The following is a 19422-nucleotide window of genomic DNA, read 5'->3' as shown; positions in this document are numbered from 1 at the left end:
ATGTAAATGTTTAGTCTCTTCCCTTTTCCCATATGTAGGGCTTTTGTTAGTGCCACTAGCTCTGCTCTTTGTGCAGATGTTCTCTGGTGGAGTACTTCTACCCACACTATCACAGTGTCCATGGTGACTGCTGGGCCCGTGTACCTTTTTCCATCTCAAATGAAACTGCTGCCATCTGTGAACCAGGTATGCTCAGCATGAGATAGTGGTGAGTCCAACAAATCTGGCCTCTTTTCCTTGGCCCGGTTTCTCTTTTCATGCTCCATTTTAGGTTCTCTGTCCTTCCTTTCCTGTCTTTGCTCCTCTGTCTCTCTTATTGTAAACCTTTCCTGCCGTGGCTACTAGATCCCTAATTATAGACTTTTCACCAAGGCTGTCTAGAGCCTGCAACTTTATATCTGGTGCAGCTTGATTTATATAGGCAAACATAATCATCTGAGCCGACTTCTGGGTCTCAAGATCATATGGAGTATATTGACTAAAAGCTTCCAAGAGCCACTCAAGATATGCTGCTGGACTTTCACTTACTCCCTGTCTTACATCATAAACCTTGGCCATGTTAGTAGGTGGGCAAGCCGCAGCCTTGAGACCTGCCAACAGAGCCTGGTGGTACATGAGGAGATGGTCCCTACCTTCAACTGTATTGTAGTCCCATGTTGGTCGGATCTCAGGAAAATAGGCAGCGATCAGGGAAGGATCCGTGATGGGCATTCCTGTGGGGCCACGGATATGTTTCTGGGCCGCCTCTCAGATATGGTCTCTCTCTTCAGTGGTAAAAAGAACTTGCAAAAGCTGACTGCAATCATCCCAAGTGGGCTGATGAGTAAAGAGAATAGTTTCAAGCAAATGAATTAAATCCTGGGGTTTCTCAGAAAAGGGGGCATTTTGTATGCACCAATTGTATAGAGCACTGGTAGAAAATGGGCACTATTGGGTTGCTGTTGACAACCACATCCACAGTACCTATGGCACGTAGGGATAAAAACAGCTGCATTAGATGGGGGGTTGATCCCACTGCGGGGTTGCCTGGCCCCTCAGAAACTTGAAGGGCAGGTGCCAAGTGTTCTATAGCTCCCCCCTCCTCTTGATCATTCTCAGGTTCTGCAAAAGGAATCTGGGAAGTGGAGTATGGGGGAGGAAACATTTCTTCTTCCAAGTTATCTCCCTGAAAAACCAGGGGTACACTTTCTTTTCCTCTTTCTTAGTATCTTTTTGTAAGTCTAGGGGGCTAGAGGGAGTGTTGCCCATGGTTTCCAGTCCTGTCAGTCATACAGTACAAAAAACAATAAACAGTACAAACAAAACACATGCAGGCCTGACAGTTACAAAAAAAATGCTTACAAAGTGGAGATCTCCCAAATTGGTCCACTGACTCCTGTCATGGCGGCTTCCATACCCATGCCCCACAGCAGAAGGAGCAGACCCACAGTGGGCGAGTTGGGCCTCGGTTAGAAGGCTCTCTTGGTCAGTTCCGGCCCAACACCAAACCAACCCTCGCCCCACAATTCACACGGTGGGGTTCCAAGGACACCCCCCCCCGCCCCACATAGCAGGGTTCCAAGGACCCCTGCCCCACACGGTGGGATTCCAAGTACCCCCGCCCCAGACGGTGGGGTTCCAAGGACCCCCCCTCCACATGGTGGGGTTCCAAGAACCCCTGCTCCACACAGCAGGGTTATCCCCTCCCCACAAGAGGATATGGGACGTCTCCCAGTTCCTCCAGTGTTGTCGTGCAAGTGGGTCCACTTTGACAACCCTTTATGAATTGGAGGGGCCATCCTCACAAGAGAAAATGAAAGTAAAACAGACAAACGAGAGGACAAGACAAATGAACAATGATTGTGCTGTTTTACCTTTGGAGTCTGAGGTCTGAGGGGTCTTTGGGGGGTATCCCGGACCAGCCCCCAATAATATGTTATGCCATGGTTGCAGGAACCCCCTTCCCCCCCGCAAAAAGACCACCGAAAGTCAGACTCTACAGCTGTTTTATTTAAACGTGCTGCAGCTTGGGCCTCGTCCTACATTTCAGTACAGCGGAGCCTAGGAGGAGAACCCTGAGCTAAGGATTTGCAGGTCTTATAAAGGCACACAATCAACCAGGTGTTTGGATTACCACCACGTGTTGCTTTGCTAGACAGAAACAAGCAACATGTGGTCACTGCCTCAAACCTTAACCTTTCATCCCTTCAGGAGTATTTTAACTGCCACTTCCATGTGTGTGAGGTGGGGATAGCCAGCTTCACTTGTTCCTTGGCACCATGGTCAATGAGCTCTTTCATCTGGTATTTATTGATGATCTCTTCATTCAAGGATACGGAGGATGATTCTTTGTATTCTTCAATCCTTCTGCTATGATGGCAGGTAGCAAGTCTACCTAAAATTAACTAAATAAAATAATGGAAACACAGAAAAAATAAAAAGAAATACCAAAACCTAAGGACAACTCACACCCCCTCCCCAAATCAGAAAAATCATGAATTTTGCTTTGAGTCAGTCCAGCGTGACACCAATCAAGAGTTCCTAGAGGTGTTAACTGACATAGGTTGGAGCACAGTGGCTTCCTATATAGACTGCATGACCTCTCAAAACGGAGCTATCACAGCCCATCATAATGACATCATAGAAGAAATGGACCAATCAGAGTCTGGGCCAGTGAAGTCAGAGAAAAAGTGGACCAATCATAGCTTGCCAGCATTGATACTCTAGCCCATAAGCTTCAAAGACTGTTGCTAAGGACTCCATGTGGGTTGAGGTTGCTCTGGTCATTGTTATGCCATTCCTGAAACTACTAGGACAGTGGTCAAAGTCCTCTGTTCTTGTAGAGGACTCCTGAATCTCATAAATTGCTTCTGTGGAGACACTGGCCAATAGCCTCCATGCTTGATGGCCACCTTATCCTATATTTTTTCCAGCAATGACATGGCAAGAAGACCTCCGTCCTTCTCAAGGACAGCTCTCCTACAATTTGCTTCTGATGGGAGAAGGCCCAGGCTGTCTTTGAGCCACAATCCTCACAATTCACCTTCCTGAGTAGTTAAGATTATATGCCTGAGCCATCGTTAGGTACTTAGCTCATCTCTCACACTTGGGGGAAGTATATATGTTTGATAGAAAGGTTGGTATTAGATATGTCCTTTTAACACCTTAAATGTGTTGCCCTTGCTGTCTAATATTTAATCTAGTGTCTGATTAGAAATTTGTCATAATATGATTGAAGATCCCTTGTTTGGTTTATTTTTAATTTCAATTTAATTTTATTGTAAAGGTAAGGTACAGAGGGGTTACAGTTACATAAATAAGTACATTTCTTATGGAAGGAACATTGTTATCTCTTCCATCGATTTTTTTTGTATGCTCAAAAAAAGAACTACTGATGCTTTTGCTGTTGCTATTGATCAATGGGTACTTTTGCTTTCTTTGTTCATGCATTTTTATAAGAAAATTTATATGCAGAGGGTTTACAGTTACTTAAGTCATCTAAAGAGTACACTTCATTTAATTTTCTAAATTTCAAATTTTGAACTTAAATATTTTCTTCTGTTTCTTTAGGGTAATTCTTTTTTCAGAGTTGTAGGACTGGTTAATATAATTTTGCATGATTTTTACACATGTAAATTATTCAGACACATATATTTTGTTTTTAAAATATTTATAATGTGAATATTTAAACATTATTTTTTTGAATTTTTTTCCTGAGGTAATCACAAGTCATATATATGTCTAGTTACTTTAAAAAATACTCTTACTGCTTGGCACCAGGGGCTCCCACCTCTACTCGTAACTACTGAGGAGGCTTAAGAATAGAACCAGGCCGAAAGTTTAGTGGACCTCCTTCTCAATCTATAGCTGGGTGCATTGGATCATTTCTACCACACTGCACTATCTACAGGCTAAGATTGGAAGGACTGTGGAATCCAGGCCAGCGAAGGTAGGAAGTTAGACAAGTTGGTCTGCAACTCTGATGCCATTGATGATGGGAAGGCTAAAAGGACAGATCAGGTGCATGTTCTTGTGGAAAGGGAACCCCTATCCTAAAATTAACCACTGATATGACGCCTGCCTAGCAAGAGCAATAACTCAAGTCGAAATCCCCACAGTTTCCCACAACCAAAATAAGTATATACATTAACATACAAAAACTTAGTAGAATCTGTTCTTTGCTCTAATATCAGCTTTATCTGATTATCATATGATGTGGCAGAATAGGTTCTTTATTAAACTTAAGATATATTTTAAAAGACCTAGAAAATTCTTTCTCACTTATTAAGTGCAAATGTATGGCAAATTGTCTCATTTCTTACATATTTGATTATCACTATAAATTCAGCTTATGATTATTATGAATAGTAACATATTCTGATTAATTACTTTACTTTGTAACAGTTTTTAAACTTTTTGCTTCTCTACTGAAGTTTAATTATTAAACCAACGTCAACTACTGGGGAAATACATGGACATCTCATTCCAACTGGTACTCAAAGTCTCTGGTTAGGCAATTCTGATGAAGACATGGAAGAAGATGAAAAAGTGTGGAATGGTATCATTTGTAAGAAAAAAATGCAGAAGGATCCAAGCAAATTTCTTCTTTGGGCTGCTGAAATTAATCGGCTTTCTACAGTGTGGCGAAAACTTTCCAAAAAGGCCACTCGTGTGAATACTAGGGATGACGATGAGTACACTGCTCTTCATCAGGAAAACTACAGTTGACACTGAGACATTGTCCATGAGTTGGTGGCTCGAGGCAGATATTCATGCAATAACTCTGAATGGCTGGACACCCCTGCACAGTGCTTATACGTGAAATAATACCAGTGTGGCTTCTTTCTTACTTCATCATGATGCAGATACCAATGTCTAAACGAAAGGCCTCTTGACCTCCTTGCATCTTGCTGCTGGGAATAGAAACAGCAAAGATACGTTTGATCTCCTTCTTTTGAACCATTATTTTAAACCAGGTCTGAAGAACAACTTGGAAGAAACTGCATTTGATACTGCCAAAAGATAAGTATGTATGACTACCTCTTTGAAGTTATGAAAGGCTGTACAAATTGTTCTCCTATGTCTTAATGATTTGGTTAAGTTACTTAAATTTAAAAAATGCCAGTCCATCCTTTGTTTCTGTACAAAATATTTTCACAATACAAAGCAACAGCAATATCTTACTTTAAAAATTCATGGATTCCATGGTATTCTTCCAAATGAATTGCCTGACTTTGATGTCAAAATATATTCAAGAGTTGTTTGTATACATCTATAATGATTTCTGTAGAGCTTGTGATTTTTAAAATCAGAAATAATTTTACCATATCTGTTGAAATGAGTAGTACAGAACCTGAAGATATTTCTGGTGCTTGTCTGAAGAAAGTATATTTTAACATATTCTGTATTCTGTTTGTAAAATGTCCAAATCTATTTCATTCTCTCCTAGATATAATACTTTGAATACTACATTGTTATATATTATATAAATTCATAAATAAATGTGTCCTTACAGATTGCATTCCATATAAAAACAGTTTAAGATTCTTTTTTCTCCTAGGTCCTTATAGTATTTTATTTCTTTGGGATAAAATTAAAATGTTATCTAATTTCAAAAATTTTGCAAAGGTTATGCTATGTAAAGACCTTTCTAAGGTGAAGATTTAATACACTGATATCAAACTAACTTTTAATTATATGAATCACATATGTTGTTAAACTTGTATTTTTGTAATCAACTTTTTAATAACTGTTTGTCATTTCTACCAACTGAAGAATGAAAAATATGGAATAATTCGCATATTTTCATATCATCCTTGTCCAAGTGGCATGTTAATCTCTATATTGTTGTAATTTATGTATATGTGCTGCCGAAGCATGTAGTATCCTGTAAATTTAAGTAGTTAATGATGCAGTCTCTATACAGGCATATATCCTTGGTTGTCTATTTGTAACAAGGAAACCTTATTGTTACTAACAATGCTATTGATCTTATTTCTCTGAAATTCTGTGTATAGTGGAAAAAACATATTGTTCGGTAGATAGCTCACACTTGCATTTTTTTGCCAATGACTATTTTAAGTCTTTTTCATTTTAAATTTGATCATACTTTGAAGCCTTTATAGCTAGGTTCAAAGAGATGGCTTTTCAAGTACTTATTTATCAACTGAGTTAGCTTTGTGGAGCTAATGGATTCAAAGTAAGCCTTGCTGAAGAGCTACTTCTAAACTTTTGCAGCTTAAAATTTCCCAAATGAGGTCTTACTGGCACAAGTGTCTACTGACCCTTTACCCTTCTTCCATGTAGTAACAGACCAAACAGAATATCTTACCCTGACAGCAAAGATTATCTTACTGGAACAAAACTAATCTTAGTTACAAGGGATCATAGAGAAATAAACAGTTCTGACTAGAAAGTATTTTATCAAAATGTAGTTGTTTATTATACCTACCATTTCAAAAATAGCTAAAGCCAAGAAGGTGAAAAAAAATGTTCTTATGCATTATTGTCCTGACCTGTCTACCATCCAACCAGATAGGAACATACACTACTGAATTTCTATCACCAAATATTTCCATAGATCCAGGAGAAGTCCATATTTTTCTCCTTGATATTAGGCCTTACATTGGTAATGTTTTAGTCACAGTGTTTCCTCTTGCCTCTAGGCTGTAAATCTACAAATGGTAAAGCTTTAGGTCTAACTCTACCAAACTCTGAGGTAGAGATAATGGAATAATACTGTAAAACAGAGTTGCCTTTGATACCTTAACCACAACAGAACAATGAAAAACATTTCCTTATATTACATATAGTTATATATTTTGTATTTATATGTGCTAATTTTATGTTTCACACAATGAAACTTACTAGAATTAATCGATAATTTGACAAATAAATTGATATTTATTATAATAAATAGATTGGAATATAAATAATTAGGTTTAGAATATATATTAGAATATAAGAAGTATCAGTGCAATGTCTTCGGTATAAACTTGTGATACCTTCCAAGTGTTCTTAGTCTACTGAATTCACATGGTAAAAAAAAATGTTGTTTTCCTCTAATCTGCAAGGGATTTTACTCTGCTGCTCTGTATATTGTTTTAACTCGCTGGACCAAGAATGGTTTTCTCCATATTTCTGATCATACCCAAATTTTGCTGATATGATGTCCAAAGGGTATTATTATTCTACAGGACCCACGCGTCCTAGGATCCCAGGTTCCAGTTATCTGCATCATCAGATAACAAGGGCAAGTCTTCTCACCTAGGCCCATGCAACATGCCAACAGAAAGTAATTGAAGACTCATCTTAACTTCTCATTTCCTATAATAATTTAGGGCCCCAATTACACAGGGTTTAGCAGTAAGCAATTGTGAAATGCAAGGCAACTTAAAATGAAAGATGAGATCACAAAATCTGAGAGAAACTACTGTAATTCACACTTTCAATTTACAGATGACCAGCCCATATGAGTGAACAAGATCACAAATGTCACAAGAATATCTTTAATACCCCTCTCCTAATGATTAATGAAAGATTTCAGTCCAGTATAAGTAGGACAAAAAATAGTTCCTGGAAGGATAAAATCCATAATTTGTCTACGAAGGCTCGGAAAACTTGAATTAGAAGTCAAATAGAATTCAGAAAAACATTAATTGAGAAGATCCTTAGTGCTTCAAAACACTGGTACTTCAGTAAAACTTGGTTATGTAGTATAAAAAGGTTGTCATTCTCAAATCAATGGTAACCTATATTTAATCTCCTGAAAATATATTCCTTTTAAAATAATTTTTTTAGGGGGTCCAGGCGTGGGGCTTGATCTCGTGGCCTAGGCGCTGTCCCTCAGCTCTTCAGCTTAAGGCTAGCACTCTACCACTTGAGCCACAGCACAACTTCCAGATGTTTTTTCTTTTTGTTTTTTTTTTTTTCTTTTTGGTTTTTTCTTTTTGATTTTAAAAGATCACAAATATTTGCCTTATCATGTTGTTTGATATTTTCCTTAAGAAATATGACTTCAAGTCTTGAATATGGGTACTCATCAGAGATGTGACAAACATAAAATCTGTCTTCTATTTCTATCATATTCCTCCACAGTAATAAATTTTAGTTTTCTTCTTTTCCCAAAAGTTATAGGTAGTAGAAAATATTATCCCATGTAAAATAAAATAATCACAAACCATTGTACAAAGCCATTTATAAAAACTGCTAGTTAGCCAAACATTCTAAGCCATTTTTAAACTTTCTTGTTGACTAAAGATTAATCTTCCAAATGGATAAGAATAAAATCAGGTCTAGGTCCTTCACATCTCCAGTCTTTCAAATTGTTATTGCAGATGAATTAATTATGGAAATATAAGCTGATATCAGTTCAAGTATATGCAGGTTTGAAATGCCATGGAATGTATATAAACCTGTCAAAGTATGAACAGACAGTTTAACAGAATGACTATAAAGAAGTTGAAACCAGAGAAGAATATTAGTAAAAACATAGAATGAATGAAAAATTAAAAAGTGGCAAGTACAACTAGAACACTCAATGTACATATGTGAAAAAGGAAGTGGTAAATCTGAAATAAATCTTGGAGAAGGGGTTGGTTGAGAATGATAGAAGGAGTGACTCTGATCCAGGAGCACTGGACAATTACATGGACATATTTAATTGTAACACACTACCACAACCTTTTGAAATTCAGTTAAAAACACAACAAAAACCAAACACACAAATGTCACAACCAAACAGCAATCTCTAGAGAGTATGAATATGACCTCTCAAAATTTTAAATAGTTAATCAAAGGCAGTATGGGAAAAGCAAACCAACTGTTCAAAGAGGGCAGTTTGGGGTAGGGGAGAATTTTGAACAGATTTAAATAGATTGTCTAAGGTTATAAATCACCTACATCTGCAGCAAATATTTTCTAATGGGAGATCTCTTTGTCTGAACTGGATATTCCAGTCCTGAGATACACTTGATAGCTGGTGAATATAGAATGGAAGAAACAAGATCAAAACTCATTACTCCATTGGAGAGAAAACAGTCCTCTATGTTTTCTCTCATCTCTCTTTACTACTCTTTTTCATACTTTTCAGTCAAGTGATTTTGAATTATGTCTTTCCTTCTTTGTTCTGGCAAAGTAATCGGTCAATGTAATTCACTAAAGATTATTTGCCATTTTTTCTATTATGCTGTTTACTTGTCCAAGCGAGTCCATTAAACTTCCCTCTTGCATTTGGTTGCCACGAAAACCCAACATCTATGATAATGAGGACAAACTCTCATGTAAAACATTGTCTCCAAAAAACCAATCCAAGAAGCTGTGATCACAAATATTTAGCTATACGTTTTTGTTCTTTTACCTTGAAAGTCTTCTTGTGTCTAAAGTGCCCACAAAAATAAGTACTCCACCGCTTTTTGGTTCAATTACTTCTAACCTTAAAGATATAGTTTGCTAACAAGATGCTTAGAGGAAACCGAAGAATACTCCACTTTTATCTTCTCACTTAAGACTCTCGTTAGATACCATATCAGGAACAGTGAAGTTATTCTTTGCAAAATTACTTCACTAGATTATTTTTCTCTTGGTCTTGCATTTGCTTAACAAGATGTATCGAGGGGCTGGGAAGTTGGCTCAGTGGTAGAGTACTTGCCTTGCATGCTCGAGGCCCTGGGTTCGATTCCTCAGCACCACATAAGAAAAAAAGCTGAAAGTGGCGCTGTGGCTCAAGTGGTAGAGTGCTAGCCTTGAGCTGAAGAGCTGAGGGGCAGCGCCCAGGCCCAGAGTTCAGGCCCCACGACCAGACCCCCCAAAAAAACAAAAAAACAAAGAAACAAGATGTATGGAGAAGAATAGAGTTAAATCACCCATACCTTGGATGACAGTGTCTGTTACAAAGGACAATACTTCAATGTCCTATTTCAATGTCCTCCTCTTAGCTCTTACCTGATTTCCAATTAATCACAGCTGCTTGGCTTAAAGTCTAGAGAAGTGGAAGGATTATAAGGCCTCCCCCACTGCTACGTCTTCATGGTTTCTCTTTTAAAACTGTTTTATTTGGATGTGGAATTTATTTTTATGTCTTCATTCGATCTAGTGTGCATTGAAGTGAGCCAAATAGGCTCTGTAAAACCACTTTAGGTAGCAAAAATATTAAGACAATCTATTTAAAAAAGTTTTGGCCTCCCTCCACTGCCGAAGCCAATACGCTTAGCTAGGGCTTCTAAGAACACTGTTTTCTTACTTTTTCCATTTGCTCTTCTTTTCTGATCCCAAAACTTTTTGGCTCATGTAATAAGAGAAGTCTTCATTGTCTCATGTTAATAATGATATTATATTTTTGAGCCACTTAGAAATGTGAAATCATTGGTTTGAAGTATCCAATCAGATTTTTTTCTGTTTCAGTGCTTTATGTGCAAAGACATTGTAGAAAGTATTATAAACAGAAAAGTGTAAACCCAATACCTTCTTTCATTGTAGAGGGCACTTTCTCCCTAAATAGTTTGACCCCAATTATCTTTTTCAGAGGATTACTGTTTGGTAAGTAAAGGTCAAATCACAATTTTGATGTCTTTTTTTAAAGAACTTTGAATTTAAATTCCACTACAACCTTGTTTCACACAGTAAGAGTATATTTCTTGGGTAAGGACAATTCTCAAGGTTACCTACAGGATTTACAGCAAGGTTTGTGAGGTTTTTTTGTTTAGTGTGAAAAAGCCATCTTCACCCACATTGCTCCCTCTGAGCTAAGTCTCCATGGATTTCTTTGCATGAAAGCCTATTCTCCCAGGCAGTTTAAAAAAATTTTTAATAGGCTAACTTGTTAAAAAGTTTGAATAATTAAAATTTACCTGTCATAACTTTAAAACTCTTTTGAAATTCCTTTAACAGAATCCTAATTCCACCTTTACCATCAAAAATAGTTAACATGTTGTTTTCATGATATCATGTCCATGCAACTATTATTTTCCAGGGCCTTTGTTATGCTATATATATGACCATATATGCTGATGCTAAGCAAAATGAAATCCAAGATATGGAAACAGAGATTTTTATTTGCGGTTGTTGTTTTTAATGTACTATGTGATTTCTATTTTCTTTTGGCATTTTTCCCTATGGTTTATTCCCTGCTGTATTTGATTTTGATACCCTGTGTATTGGTATACATTTACCTTAATTAGGGAAAGGAATAGGAACAACAAAGTGGCGAGAAACAAGACAAAGGGCAAACCAATGCAATAGAAATGCTCACAAGACAATATGATGGAAATGTACATTACAACTTGTGAGGGGTATTGTGGTGAAGGAAAACTGTGAGAAAAATGAGAAAGGGGATAACAAGTTTGAAAAATTATGTATTCACTACCTTACAATTTCTGTAACTCCACTATACATAACTTTGACAAGAAAATTAAATTAAATAAATAAGCTACATGAAATAAAATTTCACTGTATTGGTATAGTAGATATTATTATTTTAGTAACTTTTAAAAATCAATACTCTTTGGCATTAAATATGAATTAATTACCCCTTTTGAATCAGAGGGCCATCAACTTGAATGTTATCTAACTAGACAATATTTTCACAATATACTTGCCAATATTTTGAAAAAAGAATAAATTTAAACTTTCTCATACTAAAACAGAAAACAGTTTCAATCTATGGAAACCCATAACTTTTAAAAGTAAGTAAGTTGTTAAGAGGACAGAATATATGTGTTCTTCAAAATTCCTATGACTAATAACTACTCATTTTCAAATTCTGAACATTCCTACCTGAGAGCTTCAAAACAGTACCTGTTTGCATGTTATGTAATTCTGCAATAGATTCATATTCCAATGGGTTGCTACAGATTGAGAAGTAAACAGAAAAATAGCCACATTCTAGTAAAGGATAAACCTATGAGGCATCTGTAATAATCAATTCTTCAAGAGTAAGCAATTGTTTATCAGAGTAAGCTATTATTTCTATGACCATTAATCCGAAGATTTATGCCATAAAGTCATCCTAGCCCAACAGTTTCCAAGGTGTAGGGTGCACCTCAAAGTTCCCTTAACTTACATCACGAATAGCTTATGTCTATTGTGAAAAAATACTACACCTCTGCTAATGTGATGCCTTCCATGTTCTCGAAAGAATACCACAATAAACTGGGTTGCATCATTTTCCCCCACTGGTATTCTTGAGATCAGAACATTTGCAAATATTATTCATATTTATACTTTTTTAACTACCATAGATATTCAGGATGCTAAGAGCGCAATGTTACAGTTCAAAGCCCACCCAGGCAGGAAGGTTCCTTAGATGTTTATCTCCAATAAACTTGTCAGCAAAAGCCAGACAGAAGTGGCACTGAGATTGAAGTGGTAGGGCAAAACCCTTGAGCATAAACAGGCTCAGAGACAGTGTTCAGGCCCAGAGTTCAAGCATTAGGACAAACCAATAAAACAAAAACAAAAATGAAAACAAACCCCAAACCTAGCATTTTTCTCATTGTATACAGAGGCACGTAATTAAGGAAATTGCTTCCTGTGTTACATAGGTGGAAGAAAGAAGATGTCACACAATTATTCTCCTCATACTATGTTATACCAAAGCCTCAAAAAATTGCTTTTTCTAAATTTATAAATTAATATCATCCATTTCTTGGCAACTCTGTTTACATTATTCACACTATCATTTTATACATGAATTGTTGGAATTATCTATTAACTAATTTCTAATTATATCTCTCATGAAAGAATATTCTAGGCAAGTAGACTGCAAGAATCATTTGTGAATTTGTCAATTAAACCCTCTATTTAAAAATAATTTGGGGGCTGGGAAGGTGGCTCAGTGGTAGACTGCTTGCCTTACATGCATGAGGTCCTGGGTTCGATTCCTTGGCACCACATAAGAAAAAAACCCGCAAGTGGTGCTGTGGCTCAAGTGGTAGAGCACTAGCCTTGAGCTGAATAGCTGAGGGACAGTGTGCAGCCCCAGAGTTCAGGCCACATGAATGACAAAAAAAGAAAAGAATTTTGTAGTACCCAATAGAATATGAAATTACAAACAAAACCAAAATATTTATTTTAAATCTCAATTCTAATTTAGCAACATTTACAAAGTCCTACATTAGACAAACTTTGCTATTTCTCCGGCTTAAGCTTTTGTAATCCTTCATCATTTCTTTGGAATCCAACAGAATGATGATTACTTACTTTCTCAAATTTTGGAAGGTATTCATGAGTCATTTTGCATCTAAGAGTATTCTGTAATGGAGAGAGAATTTAAAACACAAGTGAGGATTATATATGAGTTGCATTTCAATAGGTAACTTGACTTCTCAAAAAATGACAAAATTAGCCCAACCGTCCAACTGTGTATTCCTTTCTTGTTTGGTTTGTTTTATTAAGACAAAATTATACTACCTAGTCCAGGGAAGGTATCACTATGTAATTCCATTCTCTAATCTTCTGTTTTAGTCTGAGTGCTAGAATTCTAGGCTTATATTACATTGCCCTGCCATTGTTTCTTGTTTTATTTAATCTATATACAGATTAGAAATTCTGAATTTCTCCAGTGATATTACCCACTACACTGCTCAGACTGTTCCTGTACTATTTTCAAACATTTTCTAACATTTGACACAGGATATGAACATTTTCAGATGCACCTGCGGGGTCTCTGATTCATTCCTCAATGTGTCCGATACCTTTAATAATGATTACTTGACTCTCTTAATATCTCTGGTCCCTACCTATGTAATATTCTCAAACATTTTTGAAAAAAGTAACTTGAGGACTTTCTAATATTAAAAATTATCAGATGATTCTAGTCTTACTTAGGACATATTTTCTATTGTTTTATAACTTTTCTACATATTATGAGAGTCATTTCATTTGTGTTTTGTGTGTGCACATATAAGTGCCTCAGTGTGTATGTGTATGTTTGTATGTATGTATGCAAAAGCCTCAATCTCTTATTCATCAATCTTGCTCATGACTGGTATTCCATCACCTGAGCCATTCTTCAAATCCAGCTTTTGGCTCCTCAATTACAGGTACTGTTGCAAAGACTGCTCTACCCTAGCTGGATGCAAACTGAACTATGCAGACTCCTTTACATTCTTAGGTTTTATTTCTCCAGGAGTATCAACTTTTAAGCTATAAACATTTTTGTGAGTGTAAGTCTATGCTGTAGCCCAGGTTTGTAACTCTAGAATTCATATAAAGATAGATGAATATACCCATTACATACCCTGAGTGTACACTGTTAGAAATGTGATCGTAAGCTCATTGGTGGTGAGATCTGAGGATGGGGGTTCAAAGCCAGCCCGGGTAGGAATGTTCCGGAGACACTTTTCTTCAATTAACTACAAGAAAACTGGAAGTGGCACTGTGGATCAAGTGGTAGAGCATTAGCCGTGAGCTGAATAGCAGAGGAACAGTGCCAAGGCCCAGAGTTCAAGTGCCAAGACCACCACCAACAACAATAAATATATAAGGAAAGAAAAAGAAATATCATCTTAGCCAGCAGTTCAGTGCTAGTATAAGCCCTATTCTCTCAAGATGGATTTTTTTCCAGTTAAGTCCAGGCTCTTATATCTGACTTGCATTGGAACCAGAATTATACTTCCATTCTACTTTCTACATAGTTGTGTGATTAGCAAGCGTGATTTAGAAAGAGAGTGGCCTCATACTGCGTGTTCCACCTAGGAGTAATGCTTTCTCTATATCACTCCCATAAATCTACATACGGGACTTGGCTTTATTGTTTCAATGTTGTCTTATTTGTAGAGTCTTCTATAGTGTATTGAACCCATATACTTTAACACAGAATTTCTCTTTCTCCTATTATTGCTATAGTTTCCCTTACTGTTAACTCATATACACTTGGGAAATAATGTGCTGTACATACACTCACAAAAAGAATGATCTGAGAACCTTCTTTCCATTTAAAATTCACTTTAATTTACAGAGACCTTACAAAGATTGAACTCAATATACTCATGGATAATATATTTATAAGCAATATAAATTTCATATGTTCTCTTTACTAAGTTTTCTCTGAAACACGTGTTACCTAAGGTCCAGAGGTGTCCTTGTGTTATTTCTGTGAAGCCAGAAAACATTCATTATACCTCAAGCAGCACCATCGATTGTTACTGGAAATAAAGGTAAATGGATATGGAAAGTGATCCCAGGAGAGGAATGGAACATAGAGGAATGACAAAGTTCAAGTTAACTTGTGCTTTCCTTTTTACTGTACAAGAAAAGAATCACAAGGCTTGAAGGAGACTCTGTCCTGGACTTTTTCAAGTATGTTCTTTTCTCATATAAAACTTTTCTGTAAAGTTATAGTTGAGAGTATTACAAAAAGAAATAATGTGCCATTTGAAAGCCATCATAGAACATGGATGGATATTTCACCCCTGAGATGAATCTCTATTTGCAGGAGTCAGTTATCAATTTCTTTAGTCTGGTCCTGAGTTCTCTAGACCAAGAAGGATTCCAAAAAAGCAGGATCCAGTGAGTATGATCACCAAAAGGAGCCTCTTGTCAAATGAGTACTCCTTTAAGGAGGGTCCCAAAGAAATATCTGGGTTTTTTGTTTGCTTGTTTAGTTTGTGCTGGTTCTGGGGCTTGAACCCAGATGCTGGACCCTGTCCCTGAACAGTTTTCTTTCCTGCCCACCTGCCCCCAAAGCTAGTACTCAACTGCTTGAGCCGAAACTCTACTTGTGCTTTTTTGGTGTTTAATTAGAAATGAGTTTGACAGACTATCTTGCCTGGGTTAGCTTTGAACTAAGATAGTAAGAAAGCTAAGTGACATCAACTGAATAGACTTCTCTTTTGAAACAACTAATATTTGATGAAGTTTTTTGTAAAGCTAATATTTGACAATTTTTAAAAGTAGAGAATATGTCCAGCAAAGAAGCCATAAAGTAAATAATTCAGCAAAAGTAGGCGCATTAAATCATTTTGGAATTTATTTTTCTGCATAGGAAGATTATTAATCTTGTCATTCCTTTGGGGGAAAAAAAGGCATATTTCACTTTATTTTTTGGTTGTGGGGCTTGAACTCTGATCCTGGGCGTTGTCCCTCAGCTCTTCAGGTCAAGTTGAGTGCTCTACTACTTTTGCTACAGCACCACTTCCGGGTTTCTGGTGTTTAATTGAAGATAAGGGTCTCATGGGCTTTCCTGACCAGGCTGGCTTTCAACCACAATCCTCTGGTCTCAACATCCTGAGTAGCTAGTATTACAGGCGTGAACCACCAGCACCTGGCTCATATTTGCATTTATGTGCACTGAATGACACTATGTAGACAAACAATGGAAATTTGAACCAAATGATGCCATTGCATCTTTTCAGAAAATTTGAGGTAGCAATAAGTATGTCCTCCTTTTCCATTCTGTTACATTAATGACTCATTAGCTATGGGACCCTCCATTAGCATCCTCTACCATCTATATAGGTGTATTTAGTATCAGGAAATGTTCATAGAGAAATATAGAAAGACAGATTTTAGAAAGCAAAGGATATCGAGTATGAAAGAACAGCATAGAGATCAATACATTTATAACAGAGATTAAGAACTAGCCTAAGAGATTTAGAATGCTAAAGGCAATGAGGAATAAGCCTAGTTGAAAACTAGTTCTTCAATAACCAAAATTGTTTTCTAGAACAATTTCTGGTATACCTTAGTTACTATCATTTATTCCTTTGATCTGGTGTTATTTTTTCTCTTGTGTCACAACAGTTAATTAGCCTCTGCAATTTTGTTGCGGTCACTGACCAAAAAGTTTTCCAAATGTCACTTAGATTACCCTTCTCTTTGTGATTAGCAGTGACCACACAAAATCCTGGAATCTTTGAATTTCCAGAATTAATCTTCACCTGACATCTAAGCACATTCCTGGCATTAATTGCTGTGACCTAATGACAAAAACTTTTTTTTCAACACAGTATTATAAGTAAAATACATGAATTAGGGACTATTGTCCGGTGTCAGTTTGGAAGGAGCAATTGTATATTCAAAGTATGTATCCTTTATTTTGCATTTACTAATTTTTTTCTTTTTATATTGTGAAAATACTGTACAGAGGGGTTACAATTACATGGGCAAGATGAGTACATTTCTTATCAAGCATAGTATCCTCCTCCTTTGGTTCCTCTTCCCACCCCCTCCCATCCTCCACCTGCCCCCAGAACCAATCCTCCTTCCCACCCCCCCCCCCACAAAAGTTGTAAAGTTTGTTTTTGACATAACGACTTGTACATCGCATTGTTGCAATGGGTCCACCTGTATCCCTATTTAAATGATGTGTTTTTTCCCTTCCTCTCCACAAATTATACCATTATCAAGTACAGTGAAAGCAAGGATTATACTCTGGGTGAGGGACATACAAAACAACAAAGAAAAAATTTCATAAGTGTGTTAGAAACAATAACATGAAAGAAAAAAACACTTAAATACATATCTTAGGGTTCATTTCCCTAACAGCAACTTATCTGATCTTTTCTGCTTGACTCAGACATACACTAGTTATTGCAAATAAGGGAAACCCAGGGCTTTCTTCCTTCCTTCCTTCCTTCCTTCCTTCCTTCCTTTCTTTCTTTCTATCTTTCTTTCTTTCTTTCTTTCTTTCTTTCTTTCTTTCTTTCTTTTCTTTCTTTCTTTCTTTCTTTCTTTCTTTCTTTCTTTCTTTCTTTCTTTCTTTCTTTCTTTCTTTCTTTCTTTCTTTCTTTCTGTCTGTCTGTCTGCCTGTCTTTCTTTCTTTCTGTCTGTCTGTCTGTCTTTCTTTCTGTCTGTCTGTCTGTCTGTCTTTCTTTCTGTCTTCCTTTTTTTGCTCAAGGCTAGCATTCTACCACTTAAGGCACAGCATCACTTCTAGTGTTTTTTTGTGTATGTGGTACTGGGGAATTGAACCCAGGGTTTCATGCATGCTAGGCAATCACCGTACCATGAAGCTACATTCACAGAGCCCTAAATGACTTTTTTAAGATGGCTTTACATTTTCATTCCATAGCTATATCGTAATTTTGGCCAGGTGCTAGAAAATGATGTAAAAAACAATACAATACAATAAGTCCAGGAAGGTTGGATGGAAAATGAATAACCGTCATGGTCTAGCCAGGGCACAGAGGGGCTTACGTCATGGAGCTGTTTCAACAGTCTGAGCTAGACAGCTCCTGACCCACAGCCCACCTCCTGAATGAGAGGGCTACCTTAGGTTCCAGCCACATAGGGACACTGGGCCACCTCATCCAGAAAACATTCAGCCAGTTACTATGAGAGAGACGAAGAAAGAAAATCAGAATTATGCTTAAGTTGGGTGCCGGAGGCTCAGAACTCTAATCCTAGCTATACAGGAGGCTGAGATATGAGGATCAGGGTTCATAGCCAGTCCAGGCAGGAACGTCTGTGAGACTCTTATCTTAAAACAACCACCAGAAAACCGGAAGTGAGCTCAAGTGGTAGAGCACTAGCCTTGAGCTGAAGGGCTCGGGAACAGCGCCCAGGCCTAGAGTTCAAGACCCACTACTGACAAGAAGTGGATTCCCACCACATGAAGTGGACTGAACAGCACCCATTGTCCCAGGGAGCATGGTAGAGAAGACAGGCTGTGCTTCCTGTGATCTTGAGGTCATAAGTAGGTCACCCAGCTTCTCCGTGCATCTGTTTCCTCATCTGCAAAACTCAACATAGTAAAGGATCCCCTTCCTCAAGGGGATAGGGTAATGATGAGAGCCATGTTTTGTTTGATAATCCCACACCTGTTGCACAATTAATAACAGACCCCACCTGAGCGCTTTCCGGGTATCTTCCTGTCATATGCTCACAGAATTGCTGAGAACCTTATCTGAAGGAGGCTCCCTCTGTGCCTAGCCATGCTCCACAGATCCCTCTGTATAAATCCCTTGTTTCCTCACAACTGTCCTGTGAGGAGACTGAGGTCCGATGCTTTCGGCACTATCCAGAGTTTCACGTGTGGTCAAGAATCTGCTGGCATGGACTAAAAGTTTGGGATAGTCTATCTAAACCAATAACTGAGCATGGTGCTACATGTCTACCATCCCAACTACAGAGGACCATGCTTGGTGGAGCATACCTGTCACAGATAGGAGGACCCCAATCCAGCACAGCCTGAGTCTCTATTGAGCCTCTTTCTCAGAAATGCCCAAGACAGAAAGGTGGCTCCTCAGAGCCAGGGAGAGGAAACAAGCAGGGAGTCATGGTGCCCCCAGTTGAGTGTCTGACCAGGGGCAGGGGTGGTTTTGGGGCAGCCACTCGCCTGTGCTGCTCAGAGAAGCTGTTGGCAGCTGTTCCAGGTGGGAAGAGCAGCGATGGCGGTGGCATTGTGGACACATGGGCCCAGAACAGAGGACCAGGGGCAGGGACCTGGTTGGGGCCTTATGCCTGCTGGCAGTGCGCCATTGCCTGAGGTTTGAAACCCAGCAC

At 37.8% G+C, this 19422-nt stretch overlaps 1 pseudogene; it reads right to left on the bottom strand.

Annotated features, from left to right (window-relative positions):
• Positions 1-5758: 5758 nt before the first annotated feature.
• On the bottom strand, positions 5759-5858 carry LOC122126352 (annotated as a pseudogene).
• Between the last annotated feature and the right edge of the window lie 13564 nt (positions 5859-19422).

This window comes from Dipodomys spectabilis, unplaced genomic scaffold, assembly GCF_019054845.1.
Source record: "Dipodomys spectabilis isolate Male_0828 unplaced genomic scaffold, ASM1905484v1 ptg000275l, whole genome shotgun sequence".
NCBI lineage: Eukaryota > Metazoa > Chordata > Mammalia > Rodentia > Heteromyidae > Dipodomys > Dipodomys spectabilis.
The sequence above is the reverse complement of the archived record's forward strand: the minus strand, read 5'-3'. Positions and strand labels throughout refer to the sequence as shown.